This window comes from Anolis sagrei, chromosome 5 (genome assembly GCF_037176765.1).
Source record: "Anolis sagrei isolate rAnoSag1 chromosome 5, rAnoSag1.mat, whole genome shotgun sequence".
In the NCBI taxonomy this organism is placed as follows: Eukaryota; Metazoa; Chordata; class Lepidosauria; order Squamata; family Dactyloidae; genus Anolis; species Anolis sagrei.
The window spans coordinates 178,003,452-178,018,440 of NC_090025.1; the positions used below are offsets into that span (position 1 = coordinate 178,003,452).

Genomic DNA, 14,989 nt, shown 5'->3' on the forward strand with positions numbered 1-14,989 from the left:
TTTGTATATATCTATGATATGTAGTGACTGACCTCCCTTTTTTTATAACCAGAAATGTTCCAGCCATAAGCCTATGGGCACATCACAGGTTGGAAGAATCAATGCAGAACAGCCCCAATCAAATCAGAATCATAAACAAAACATGGATAGACTAATACAATCACAGTCAATTGACTGCATTAAATATTAACAAGAGATGAATGGCTTGTACTGAGATCAAACACAAATCTAGTGCTTATCAGTTTACTTTTGCAGCATTGGACAGCACTCTAGGAAGCATGAGTAAGCAGATGTCTTATTGGGCAATTGACGAGAATAATGATTGTGTGCATTTGTTTCTATCTTCATAGCTAACAGCTGAAAGAAATCCTGGCCTAGATTTATTTCCAACTACAATAAACTCATTGCTTCAACAGGACAATTGATTCAACAGGCCTATTCTATCTGGCACCCGTTTGCATGGCCACATTCATTAAAAAATCAATCTTTCCATTAAAGATCTTGATATATCTTTGAATGCTGTTGTGGGATTTTCTACCTTGATATAAGGCTGTGTGAAAGAGCCCCATGTTAATTTTGTTGTACAACTCCCATCAACCTAATCAATATAATCAATGACTGAGTTGCAGGATAATAGCAAAAGACTGAGGCCCCTTCCACACAGCTGAATAAAATCCCTCATGTTCTGTTTTGAACTGGAATATATGGCAGTGTGGACTCAGATAACCCAGTTCAAAACAGATATTGTGGGATTATCTGCCTTGATATTCTGGGTTATATGACTGTGTGGAAGTGCACTTCCTTTGCTTCCTAAGCACCAGAACTGTTGCACAGCTGGCTGGGAGTCAGCTGCATTAAGATCACTACTGACCGAAAGGTCATGAGTTTGAAGCCAGCCCGGGTCGGAGTGAGCTTCCAACCAATTTGTGTAGCTTGCTGTTGGCCTTTGCAGCCCCAAAGACAGTTGCATCTGTCAAGTAGGAAATTTAGGTGCCACTTATGCGGGGAGGCTAATTTAACTAATTTACGAGGCCATAAAAATCTCCAGCAAGCATGCAATGAATGAGGAAGTACTTCATCAGTGTCACAAATGGACAGTGGAGTGACAGCTCCTCTGATGGCTCATGAAAAGCTGGAATGTTAAATAGCCTCTGAGTGTCTGCCTATATATGTTGTGTGTCTATAGCGTTGAATGTTTACCATGTATATGTACATCGTAATCTGCCCTGAGTCCGTCCCCTGCAGGGTGAGAAGGGCGGAATATAAATACTGCAAATAAATAAATAAATAAATTGCTTTCATTGCTAGAATCTAAAGCATAGCCTGTAGAGGAGATGGCAAGACTTACAACCATGCTAGGCCCCTTCCGCACAACCCTAGAACCCAGAATATCAAGGCAGGAAATCCCACATTATCTGAGTGTGGACTCAGATAACCCAATTCAAAGCAGATATTGTGGGATTTTCTGCCTTGATATTCCAGGATATAGGGCTGTGTGGAAGGGCCCTAGAGAATTTATCTTGGGAAGATTAATTAAAACAGCAACCCTAACACACTTACTGAGTTCAGTTCAATTCATTTATTGTACGCTCATTGATATGCTCAAATATTGAAAAGTAAGTCCCAATTTATTTATTTATTCATTTACTGTATTTGTATACTGCCTTTCTCAGCCAATTGGTGACTCAAGGTGGTTTCCAACAAATCAGCATACATAAAACATAATAGATGAAAAACATTAAACAGTATAAGACATCACAAAAGCAATAAAAGCAACATCATCAGCGTCTCATTATTCTCAAACATTGTCCAATTCCATTGTCAGGTCATTCAATTTCCTATATTAGCTACTCTGTATTTGTAAACGCTTGCTCAAATAGCCACATTTTAACTTGCCTCCAAAACATCAAGAGGGAGGGCGTTCCATAGCTGAGGGGCCACCTCTGAGAAGGCCCTCTCTCGTCCCCGCCAAACGTGCTTGTGACGAAGGCGGGACCGAGAGCAGGGCCTCCCCAGATGATCTTAAAGTCCTCAGTGGTTCATAAGGAGAGATATGTTCGGACAGATTAGTTGGGCCGGAACCGTTTAGGGCTTTATAGGCCAAAGCCAGCACTTTGAATTGGGCCCGGTAGCAAACTGGCAGCCAGTGGAGCTGGCGCAACAAAGGGGTTGTATGCTCCCTGAGCACCGCTCCTGTTAACAACCTGGCTGCCGTTCGTTGAACTAGTTGAAGCTTCCGGACCATCTTCAAAGGCAACCTCACGTAGAGAGCGTTGCAGTAGTCTATACGGGATGTAACTTGAGCGTGGACTACTGTGGCCAATCAACTCAGGACCCTTCTACAAGGCTATATAACCCAGAATATCAAGGCAGAATAACCCACAATATCTGCTTTGAACTGGATTATCTGAGTCCACGCTGCCATATAATCCAGTTCTTCATTGTGGGTTTTATACAGCTGTGTGGAAGGGGCCCCAGTTCAAAGCAGATATTGTGGGATTTTCTGCCTGGATATTCTGGGTTATATGGCTGTATGGAAGGGTCCTCAGTCCACACTGCCATATATCCCAGTTCAAAGCAGATGAAGTGGGGTTTTATTCAGCTGTGTGGAAGAGGCCTCAGTGGGATTCAGCTCTGAGTAAACATTGCATGTAAATTACTAATACATTATGTAACTGCTTAAACAGGTCTCTACAGTCAAAATAATCCACAATTACATCCCATAAAAAAGCTAATGGCTGCAAGAGGTTTTGTCTTGACTTGTTAAAATCCCAGAGCAAATAAAAGCATTTTAGGGCGCAGCCTCCTTGCTGCATACTAGAAAGTAAAGCTGGCCAAACTCCATGGGATGTAGCTCTCAGTAGAAATGTGAGATTGTGGTATTTGGTTACTGTTGCTCTCTATCTACTCATCTGGAGTAGATATGATGGGGTTATTTCCAAGAAGACACGTATGAGATTCCCTTGTGATTTCACTATCAGTTAGCATTGATGTGATTGCTTAATTTGTTATATGTTCATCCACTGAGTTCAAGACCTAGCTGTCCACCCCATTCCATGCTTTCAAAAACCTTAGAAGGTCAATGAGGCTGAGAGGTCCAGTAAAGACTAGAAGCCAAATGTTTTGCTTGGGAAAAAAATGTATTTCCTGAGGATGATGCTGATCAGGTCATTCTGGACAATAAAACTGGCACAGATTTTAATGTTTGTTTGCCTTCAAGTAGAGAGGAAAGCTAGCACTGATGTTACACCTGTTTGCCTTCAAATCAGTTCCAACTTATGGAGACCAATTGTGAACCTATCAAGGTCAACCTATCAGGTTAGGTAAAGGTTTTCCCCTGACATTAAGTCCAGTCGTGTCCGACTCTGGGGGTTGGTGCTCATCTCCATTTTGAAGCCAAAAAGCTGGCTTTGTATATAGACACCTCCAAGATCATGTGGCTGGCATGACTGCATGGAGTGCCGTTACCTTCCTGCTGGAGCGGTACCTATTGATCTACTCACATTTGCATGTTTTTGAACTGCTAGGTTGGCAGAAGCTGCGGCTAGCAGCGGGAGCTCATGCCACTCCCCGGATTTGAACCTGGGACCTTTTGGTCAGCAAGTTCAGCAGCTCAGCGGTTTAACCCACTGTGCCATCAGGGCCTCCAAATCTATCAAGTCATTTCCAATCTATAGAGTTCTATGCTAAAGCTATCATTGAGTTCTATTGGCAAGATTTGCTCACAGGGGTGTTGTTATTGCAGTCTTTTGCAAGAATATGCTAGGCAAAGAGTTACCCAGTGGGTTTCCATTCGAAACAATTGCCAAGTTGGACCAATTTGTTAAACACGCAACACATTGACAACTTAACCCAGCTGACCTCTCTTGGAAGCAATGCTTTTAGCCAGCTTTCTGAATGGGGCTGTGAAGCCTGGCAGTGGTACAACTCCAACGGCAAAGTCCAAGGTTTAGTACCTTGCATCAGAACACGTCCTTTGAAAGATTAAAGCAACTGTGCTTAGAACAGCATCATTCCACTGGGCAGATAAGAAATTTCTTTTATGAACTGCTTTGAATTATCTGCCACATTCTTTCTTACAGACACATCTGCATTTTGCACTGGCATGCAAGCATATGGACATAGAGATTATGGAAGCAAGCATTTCCTGGAGTAAGAGCCATATTTAAGGCTGAACTTAATCTTATGTATGATTTCCCCCGCAGGCTCATTGAGCTCAGTTATACTTGCTTCAAAACATATAGTACAGAACTGCACGATCAAAATCTCTTGAGTTGCAACTCATAGGCTGAGAAAACAAGCCCTATGAAGAGCGGCTTAAGGAGCTGGGCATGTTTAGCCTAAAGAAGAGAAGGCTGAGAGGGGATATGATAGCCATGTATAAATATGTGAGAGGAAGCCACAGGGGGGAGGGAGCAAGCTTGTTTTCTGCTTCCCTGGAGACTAGGACGCGGAACAATGGCTTCAAACTACAAGAGAGGAGATTCCATCTGAACATAAGGAAGAACTTCCTGACTGTGAGAGCCGTTCAGCAGTGGAACTCTCTGCCCTGGAGTGTGGTGGAGGCTCCTTCTTTGGAAGCTTTTAAACAGAGGCTGGATGGCCATCTGTCAGGAGTGATTTGAATGCAATATTCCTGCTTCTTGGCAGGGGGTTGGACTGGATGGCCCATGAGGTCTCTTCCAACTCTTTGATTCTATGATTCTATGATTCTATGAAAACCTCTGGCTCTCCTAAAATATGTTGAACCATGACATTTGAAAAAATCTAGTTTGTGCTTAAGACAAAAGGAGTACTGTTCTTTTGCACTGGTAAATGGGGCTTATTCATTGATATATAGCTTTTGAAGTTTCAGATAGTTATTTGAGGAGTGCCAATGCTATCCCTCCTCATGTTGTCATGCTACAACTTCCAGCTGTCGATAAGTTTCCAGTCTTAATTAAAAGTGCGGGTTATCACCTATAAAGCCCTACACGTTTTGGGTCCAGCCTATCTTCATGACCCTATGAACCGGTGAAGGCTCTAAGATCTGTCAGAGAGGACCTCCTCTTGGTGTCCCCCCCCCTATCTCTAGAATGGTTGGTGGGGACAAGGGAGAGGGCCTTCTTGGTGGTGCCCCCCTGGCTCTAGAACACTCGCCCCAGGGAACTTAGACAGGCCCCTACACTACAGCACTTTAAGAAACAGTTAAAAACTTGGTTTTGGCAGCTGACATTTGATAATGTTTAGACAGTAATCAGAACTGGGTTGCTGTGAGTTTTCTGAGCGATATGGCCATGTTCCAGAAGCATTCTCAAGCTCTGAGAATGCCTGCCATAGATATGAGTGAAATGTTAGGAGAGAATGCTTCTGGAACATGGCCATACAGCCCAGAAAACTCACAGCAACCAGCGATTCTTGCCATGAAAGCCTTCGACAACAGCAACCAGAACTGATTGCTAGTTACCATATTTTCCAGCATATAAGATGACTGGATGTATAAGATGACCCCCAACTTTTCCAGTTAAAATACAAAGAATATACTTGCTGTATAAGACTACAGTGTATAAGACTACAGTGTATAAGACTGTTCCAACGCACACCAAATAATTTTTTTAAAAAAAATCAGATTTGATTTTGATATGGTAATTTTCCTATTACCGTACCTCCTTCTCTGCCTTTCAGATCTTGCACATGTGCACCTGCGCCACTTCACTGCAGTCTTCAGGAGCGAGATCTGAGGTATGGTAATAGGATACAAGGGCAGGCCAGACGGGTGAAAAAGACGTGTTTTTCTGGGGACAGCACTGCTCTATCTCTTTTTTTCATACCCCAGGCACAGGGACATCTCAACCCATTGCGCTCTTGGGGAAAAATAGACCTTGACATATGCAAGTTGTAGTTACTGGGATGTATAGTTCACCTAAAATCAAAGAGCATTCTGAACTCCACCAATGATGGAACTGAACCAAATATGGCAAACAGAACTCCCACAACGAACAGAATATATATATCAGTGATTGGTTGGGGGGGGGGGGGGCAAAATACTGTTTGCTTACCATTGAAAATTACCTAGGGCCACCTCTGCCCAAGCTTCACGGACACCTACAGCTTGCTCCGCCCTTCACTTACACCTTCCCGGAGAGGTGCCATCTCACTTTGTCATTGGGACCATATGAAGTCACTTCTTTCTACGAATCCTGGTGAGTGGATTTTCCTCTACCGTGTTTGTACAGCGCCTCCCTTGCTGCTTTCATATGGTTGCTGCATATGGCGGGGATGTGGCCGTGGCTGTTTTTGAGTTCCACCCACCACATGTGGCAACCGCAGATTTTCCAGTCCGGCTTGGAAATTTCAGCACCCATCTTGTAAGACGACACCCAGCGTACAAGACAACCCCTGACTTTTGAGAAGATTTTCCTGTGTTAAAATGTAGTCTTATACACCAGAAAATACTTACACTGAACTCAGCAGGACTGCTATATTGATTACATGGATATTTTAACTGATTCTATTTTATTAGAGGTTGCTTTATCCAATGTATATACCTGGTTTATGTAATGTTATTATTGTTTTCATGTTGTTGTATTTTATTTAATGTATTTTAATTGGAGCCCCTGTTGGCACAGCGGATTAAACTGCTGAGTTGCTGAACTTGCTGACCGAAAGGGCAGTGGTTTGAATCTGGGGAGTGAGGTGAGCTCCCACCGCTAGCCCCAGCTTCTACCAACCCAGCAGTTCAAAAACATGCAAATGTGGGTAGATAAATAGGTACTGCTTTGGTGGGCAGGTAACGGTGCTCCATGCAGTCATGCTGGCCACATGACCTTGGAGGCGTCTATAGACTCTTTGGATTAAAAATTGTCCAAGTTGGATATGACTAGACTTAATGTCAGGGGAAAACCTTTACCTTTTATTATATGTTTTATGTATGGCATCTTTGTGTGCTATTTTGTAAGCCATCACTAGTCCCTATGGGAGATGGTGGTGGGGGATATATACATATATATATATATATATATATATATATATATATGATTGTTGTTGTTGTTGTTGTTGTTGTTGTTCTTATTTAGTTATTTTGGCCAGAACTGCTGGGGATATGCAGACAAACAATATATGGAAAGCAACTTGATTTCCAGACCTAACTTATTGGAACCATAATGTGATTCGGGAAGCTTACAGCTGGAAAAGGGTAGTTTTGAAAGTTTGGAAAAAGTACTTTTGAATGAGATATTTCAGAGCTGTCGTCCAAAATAACTTTCCCAAGTCTGAGCAAGGGTCACCACAAAGACTAAAACTATCCTATCATCCTATTCCACTAATATTAGGCATTTACACTGCCTCATTAAAATCTATTAAGTGAGTCAGCTATTGGGGGTTTTATGTAAAGGGATATAAAGGGACTAAATGTAATTAAGTTTTAGGTTTAATTAAATTTAATAAATTAAATTCCCCATGTGGTTCTCTATCCAAAGGCAAACTCCGTGGTAATTTGGAAAAAACTATTTCTCCCCCCTTGCCCCCAGGTCCCTTGTGATGGGGGGAGTACCTTAGGTCACAGAAGCCAAAGCCCTATTTTAGTTAATTACTAATTCCAAGATTTAGAACCAACAAGTAATAAGAGCAGCTTGGACGAGCGGGAATATATTCTTCTTATCCAGATAATCCTCCTGGATACTACACCAGATGCATATTTTCCAATACAACACACATCTAGAAATAATCTGCATCTGACAAAACCTTTTCAGAAAATTATTTATTATTTATTTATTTGCCATACTTGTACCCCATCCTTCTCTACCTCGACAGGGGGACTCAAGGCGGCTTACAATGGCACAACACCGTGCCTCAACACAATCACCTAAACATTTCAAAAATTGCAACATATTAAAAAGAGATAAAACAGGTTTTAAAAGTTAAAAACTTAGAAAACACACCGTTCAAGTTCATGGTCTGAGTCCGTTCCAAGGTCAATTGCACAAGGTTTTGATTCAAAAATACTGTATTGCCTTAGTTTCCAAAGCCCTGCTTAGGGAGCCAGGCTTTGACTCTTTTCCTAAAGGCTAATAGGGAGGGGGCTGCTCTGATGTTGCTAGGGAGGGAAGTCCACAACTGAGGGGCCACCACTGAGAAGGCCCTGTGTTATTTATTAAGTAAATATGTTTTTAACGATACATATTATTTAGAAATATCCATAAAAGATATTTTTAAATAAAAAAATTGCTGAAGAAATGGGATAGAATGCAGTTTTCAATAAATACACGCAAAGATCTATTTAAAAAAAAACAGACTAATCTGTATATCCATTAAAGGTATAGCTCTTTTGTAGATTTTGATGTATTGTACTGTATATCCACACTTTCTTTGCTGGCTCCTACCCAACAACAACAACAACAACAACAACAACAACAACAACAACAAAACTTTATTTATATACTGCTCTATCTCCCCAAGGGGACTCGAAGTGGTTTCCAAGTAACATCATCAATACATACAGAGTAAAGAACAGAAACATAAACCTTTTTCCTAGTTCCAACAGACCTCACTATCTCTGAGGATGCTTGCCATAGATGCAGGCGAAACGTCAGGAGAGAATGCCTCTAGACCATGGCCATATAGCCCGAAAAAACCTACAACAACTCAGTCATTCCGGCCATGAAAGCCTTCGACAATACAAGAAACATAAAATTTACAAAGCAATATAAGCATTAAAAATCACAATAGCACGTATATATTTAAAAAGCACTCTAGGTCTTGTATTGAAAGGTAGAAAGACGTTCAAGAGGGAAATGCCCCATTGCTGCCCCTCCATGCAAGGAAGAGCCAGCTGGTTAGAGTAGCAGAGGACTCTATAGACCAGGCATGGGCAAAATTCAGCTCTTCAGGTGTTTTGGACTTCAACTCTCATAATTCCTAACAGCCTCAGGCTCAAGCATCTGAGCGGGGAAAAGAAGGAGCCTGAGGCTGTTAGGAATTTTGGGAGTTGAAGTCCAAAACACCTGGAAGGCCCATGTTTGCTCATGCCTGGTCTAGACTGGATGAGTGATTACATGCAGCTCCCATCAGCAGTAGTCTGTACAATGGAGACTATGCAGGGAACAGGTCATCCGCATCTGCTGGGCTAAACATTCCCCATCCTTGCCCTGGACCTTGTGACTTTTCTCCCCTGCAGTTCAGCTCAGGCCAAGATCTATGTCAGTTCCTCGAAATCACATTCTTCAGAAAACTGATTCATATCACATGCACACAGGCTCGAGCCTGCTCCTGCATGGAGGCATCTCTGGACACTGGGGGGATGCATCTACGCTGTAGAATTAATGCAGTTTAGCACCATTGTAACTGCTATGAAATTCTGGGAGTTGTAGTTTGATGAGGCACCAACACTTTTGGGAGAGAGAAGGCTCCCAAAAAGAACTACAACTTCCATGATACTAAAGCATTGAGCCATAATAGCAGCCAAAGTGGTGTCAAGATGCATTAATTCTTCAATGTAGATCAGGCATGAGCAAACTTGGGCCCTCCAAGTGTTTTGGACTTCAACTCCCACCATTCCTAACCGCCTCAGGGCCCTTCCTTAAGCTTAAGCAGCTGAGGGGGGAAAGGAAGGGGCCTGAGGCTGTTAGGAATGGAGGGAGTTGAAGTCCAAAACACTTGGAGGGCCCAAGTTGCCCCATGCCTGGTGTAGATGCACCCTGGAAAAGACTTGCATCCTAATCTTCTTTGGAGTCTAGATCAACTCTACCATTTTTAGACACTGAAAATAGCCTGCAAAAAAATATCTTGCATTCCATATGTTCTTTGTATTCTTTGGAGGCTGATATAATATGTCAGGATGAAAAAAATCCAATTTCTCAACCATGGCTTAGTGTAAACAGATTCCTGGAGCCAAGCCTCCCTTTCCAACTTTCTGTCCTAGGTTTTGCCATCCTTTGCTGCACAGAGCTTGACTCTATCACAGCCTGTCATTGCATGCAGATACATGTTTGCACTCTCTTTCTGCTCCATCTCTATTGCAGGGGCCATGACCTCTGTCCCTTTCATGACACGTGCCAAAAGTTCCTTGTTGCCCACAAGGATGAAGTTGGTTCCTCATTCTCAGTTCTTTATTTTCACCAAACTTCGAAACCCAACCAAATCACCTGGATGATAGGAACATGTGGTTTAATACCCCTGTGCTCCAAAACTTTTTAAAACCCACATGTTGCATCCAGTCATTGTTTGAAAGCACGCCCTTTGAGGATTATAGGAGAAATTCTCTCCACTCAATCAAGCCATGTTTGGAAATTATACACAAAAGGCTGTCAAGAGATGATGATCATGAGAAAGAAATTGCATAAACAGTGGATCACCACAGATTATGTAAACTAAATCTAGGAGAGTGTCATAGAATCATATATTTGGAAGAGACCACATGAGCCATCTACTCTAACCTGCTATGCAGGAAAAGCACAAAGTACCCCTGACAGATGGCCATCCAGCCTTTGATTAAAACAGTGTTTGTCAGCCTGGGGAGGTTGCAAGGGGGGTTTCAGAGGGGTCACCAAAGATCATCAGAAAACACATATTTCTGATCAGCTTAGAAACCCCTTCGGCAGAGAAGACTGAAGATCTCTGCCTGTCCTTCCCTTCCTGTTTGGAAACAGATGGTGAATCCTCCCACCAAAAGCCCTTCTCCTGCTCTCTGGATGTAGGTAAACTACAACTCCAAAACTCAAGGCCAATGCCCACCAAACCCTTCCAGTATTTTCTGTTGGTCAGAATGCTATTTGATTGTAGGTGAACTATAAATCCCACCAACTACAACTCCCAAATGTCAAGGTCTATTTTCCCCAAACTACACCAGTGTTCATATTTGGGCATACTGAATATTTGTGCCAAGTTTGGTCCAGTTCCATCATTGTTTGAGACCACAGTGCTCTCTGGATGTAGATGAACTACAACCCCCAAACTCAAGGTCAGTGCCCAACAAACCCTTCCAGTATTTTCTGTTGGTCAGAATGCTCTTTGATTGTAGGTGAACTATAAATCCCAGCAACGACAACTCCCAAATGTCAAGGTCTCTTTTCCCCAAACTACACCAGTGTTCACATTTGGACATATTGAGTATCCGTGCCAAGTTTGGTCCAGATCCATCATTATTTGAGTCCACAGTGTTCTCTGGATGTAGGTCAATGTCCACCAAACACTTTCCAGTATTTTTTGTTGGTCCTGAGAGTGCTGTGTGCCAAGTTTGGTTCAATTCCATCACTGGTGGAGTTCAGAATGCTCTTTGATTGTAGGTGAACTATAAATCCTAGCAACTACAACTCCCAAATGACAAAATCAATCCCCCCTCAACCACATCAGTATTCAAATGTCGGCATTTTGGGTATTTGTGGCAAACTTGGTCCAGTGAATGAAAATACATCCTGCATATCAGATATTTACATTATGATTCATAACAATAGCAAAACTACAGTTATGAAATAGCAATTAAAATAATGTTATGGTTGGAGGTTACCACAACATGAGGAACTGTATTAAAGGGTTGGATCATTAGGAAAACCACTGGTTTAAAAACTTCCAAGGAAGTGGCTTCCACCGCACACTGAGGCTGAGAGTCCTTTGTGAGATGCCACTCACTTTGGTTTAATCCACTTTGTTCAGAGTATATTGAAACATATCATCCAATGCATTTCATTTCCAAATGGAGATTTGAATCTGGGTCTCCATATTTTAAAATAAGCAGCATCTCCAAGCTAGCCTCTCAAGTCCGGAGGAGGGCCCTGTGTGAGCAGGTGGCCCCTTCTGCTCTGTGTTGTTGAAGGCTTTTTGGCCATGCCCCAGAAGCATTCTCTCCTGATGTTTCAGCCACATCTATGGCAGGCATGCTCAGAGGTTGAGGATGCTTCAACTTCTGAGGATGCCTGCCATAGATATGAGTGAAACGTGAGAAGAGAATGCTTCTGGAACATAGCCATACAGCCTCGAAAACTCACAGCAACCCACTTTTACTTTGTTGGCCACCCACCTCGTCATCTCACTGGTGGGAAAGAATAGCAGGTGACCTCAAGGCAAGGCTCCGTCTCCTGTCCCCACGCCAATGGCTCCTTAACCGGTAATGAGATCATGACATACTGTGAAGACTCAATAAGAGTGTGCTGAAGAAATGATGTCATCTGACAACACTTGAGCTGCCACGACTCAAGGCTAAAAACCTAGTGAAACTACAATTCCCATGATTCGATAGCACTGAGCCATGACAGTTCAAGTGATGTCAAACTGCATGGATTGGATTCTACAGTGTAGATACACCCTCACTGGGAGAACCAAGTTGGCAGCATAAGCTTTGTTAGATTATGCATGCATCTAAAGGCATGGACCAACTTGGGCCCTCTAGATGTTTTGGACTTCAATTCCCTCCATTCCTAACAGCCTCAGACTTAAGTGGCTGAGGGGGGAAAGGAAAGGGCTTGAGGCTGTTAGGAATGGTGGGACTGGACTGCGGGGACTGATGTTTTGGACTGCGGGGGAAAGGGAAAAGGGTTAGGAATGGTGGGGATTGAAGTCCAAAACATCTGTTGATGTTCTGGACTGAGGAGGAAAAAGAAAGGGCCTGAGGATGTTAGGAATGGTGGGAATTGAAGTCCAAAACATCTGGAGGGACCAAGTTGGTCCATGTCTAATCTACTCTGTAGAATTCATAAAGTCTGACCCAGCTGGACTGCCACAACTGGGTGCAATAGATGCCTGTAGTTAGTAGTTTTGGGTGAGCACCAGCACTCTTGGGGAGAAAAAGCTCAAGGCATTGTAAAACGACGCATCCCAGGGTCCCAGAGCACTGAGTCAGGGCAGTTCAAGTGAATTCTCTCAGAAGCACCAGCAGTTCACTTCCAGCGAAGAGTGGGTCTATTCTATACTGTCAAACTCATGAAGTTGGACACTCCTAAACACTCGTTGGGTTGGAGGCCAACGTGGGGGGAGAAAAGGGACACCCACCTCCGTCTCCACCAGCCGCTCGGTCTCGTCCCGCAATAAAAAGCCCGCTAGACTGCCGGAGAGTTCCTCAAAGGCGACATTGGCAGGAGGCGAGGAGAGGGAGGGAGGGAGGCAGCGATTGGGGCGAGGCGAAGAAAAGTGTCCTCCTCCTCCTCCTCCTCCCTGCTTGGGCTGCTCTCTTCCTCCTCCTCCTCCGCCTCCACTTTCGAGCAAAGTTTCGCTAAAGTTCTCTCGGGAAGAAAGCAAGGAAACTGGTGGGGCGGTGTTTCTAGGGCAAGGAGGGAGGAAGGGGAACCCCTTGGAACAGTCCTTGCTCTAAAGCCATTTGGGGGGAGGGGGGTTGCCATGCCAGTCAAACCAGGAGTGAGGTCCCAAGTTGTTTCCCAACACTTTTTCTGAACTTGTGCTTTTGAGCCGGACTCTTACCTGGAAGCTAACGCTGGATGCTTCTCTATCCTGTGTAGAATTAACGCAGTTTGGCATCACTCTCACTGCCATGGCTGAACAGTTTGGAATACTTGGGAGTTGTAGTTTCACAAGGTCTTTTTAGTCCTCTCCACCAAATATTGCTGGAGCCTCACCAAACTACAGCTCTTAGGATTCCATTGCACAGCTCATTCTCCAGTGTAGATCAAGCTTGGGCAAACTTCGGCCCGCCAGGAGTTTTGGACTTCAACTCCCACCATTCCTAACAGCCTAACTGTGGGAGTTGAAGTCCAAAACACCTGGAGCACTGAAGTCTGCCCATGCCTGGTGTAGATGCATTTGTGGATGACCCCAGCCCTGAGTTTGTAAGATCTCACAGCACTGTGTTTTGGAAGCCTCTCATTCATAACATTGCCAAGGATGCCCCAGTATCTTCAAAGAAAGGCAGACTGGGGAATAGTGATGGCAGATGACACCAAATTGGAAGGGATAGCCTTCCAATTGAGTTACAAGCTGGGTAGATGCAGATAATGTCATAGATGTAGCACATCTGGATTTCGGTAAAGCCTTCAAAAAGGTTCCCCATGACCAGGCCCATAGCCAGGATTTCGTTTCAGGGGGGACTGAATTTTTTTTCAGGGGGGGGGTTGGGGGGGGGGCTGAGTCTGAGTGAAAGAGGGGCTAGCCTAGCAAACCTTTTGTATCGTTACCCCAATACCCCCATGCATATGGGATATATTGAGTATGGTGCTCAGATCATGATATGAATAAACATAACAGTTTAAATAATGCACCAGCAAGGCCTTTTCGCGAACCACCATGAGAATTTCGGGGGGGGGGGGCTGAAGCCCCTCAAGCCCCCCCCCCCCCCCCCCCGGCTACATGCCTGCCCATGACCTTCTAGCAAACAAACTAGTCAAATGTGTGCTAGGCAAAACTACGGGTTAGGTGCAGGCCCGTAGCCAGGATTTTGATTTGGGGGGGGGGGGCTGAGTCTGAGTGAAAGAGGGTTTACCCTAGCAAACCTTTTGTATCGTTACCCCATACCCCCATGCATATGGGATATATTGAGTATGGTGATCAGATCATGATATGAATAAACATAACAGTTTAAATAATGCACCAGTAAGGCCTTTTCGCGAACCACCATGAGACTTTGGGGGGGGGGGGGCTGAAGCCCCTCAAGCCCCCCCCCCCCCCCGCCCGCCCGCTACATGCCTGGTTAGGTGGATCTGTAATTGGTTAAGCGAATGAACCCAGAGGGTGCTCAGCAATGCTTCCTCTTCATTCTGGAAAGAAGTGACGAGCGGAGTGCCAGAAGCAGGGTTCCATCCTGGGCCTGGGCCTGTTCAACATCCTTTATCGATGACTTAGATGAAGGGTTAGAAGGCATGATCATCAAGTTTGCAGATAACACTAAATTGGGAGGGAGAGGCAATACTCCAGAGGACAGGAGCAGGATTCAAAATGATCTTAACAGATTAGAGAGATGAGCCAAAACTAATAAAATGAAGCTCGACAGGGATAAATGCAAGATACTCCACTTATGCAGAAAAAATGAAATGCAAAGATACAGAATGGGGGACGATGCCTGGCTTGACAG

The 14,989-nt window shown here is 43.9% G+C and overlaps 1 protein-coding gene across 1 annotated transcript in view; it reads right to left on the minus strand.

Annotated features, from left to right (window-relative positions):
* LOC132775789 (sodium- and chloride-dependent betaine transporter-like) overlaps window positions 1-13,065 on the minus strand; it is a 97,073-nt gene extending 84,008 nt beyond the window's left edge. Inside the window, exon 1 of the mRNA XM_060776748.2 lies at window positions 12,961-13,065. The gene's annotated coding sequence lies outside the window, so the exon portion shown is untranslated. The remainder of the gene's footprint in view (window positions 1-12,960) is intronic.
* Between the last annotated feature and the right edge of the window lie 1,924 nt (window positions 13,066-14,989).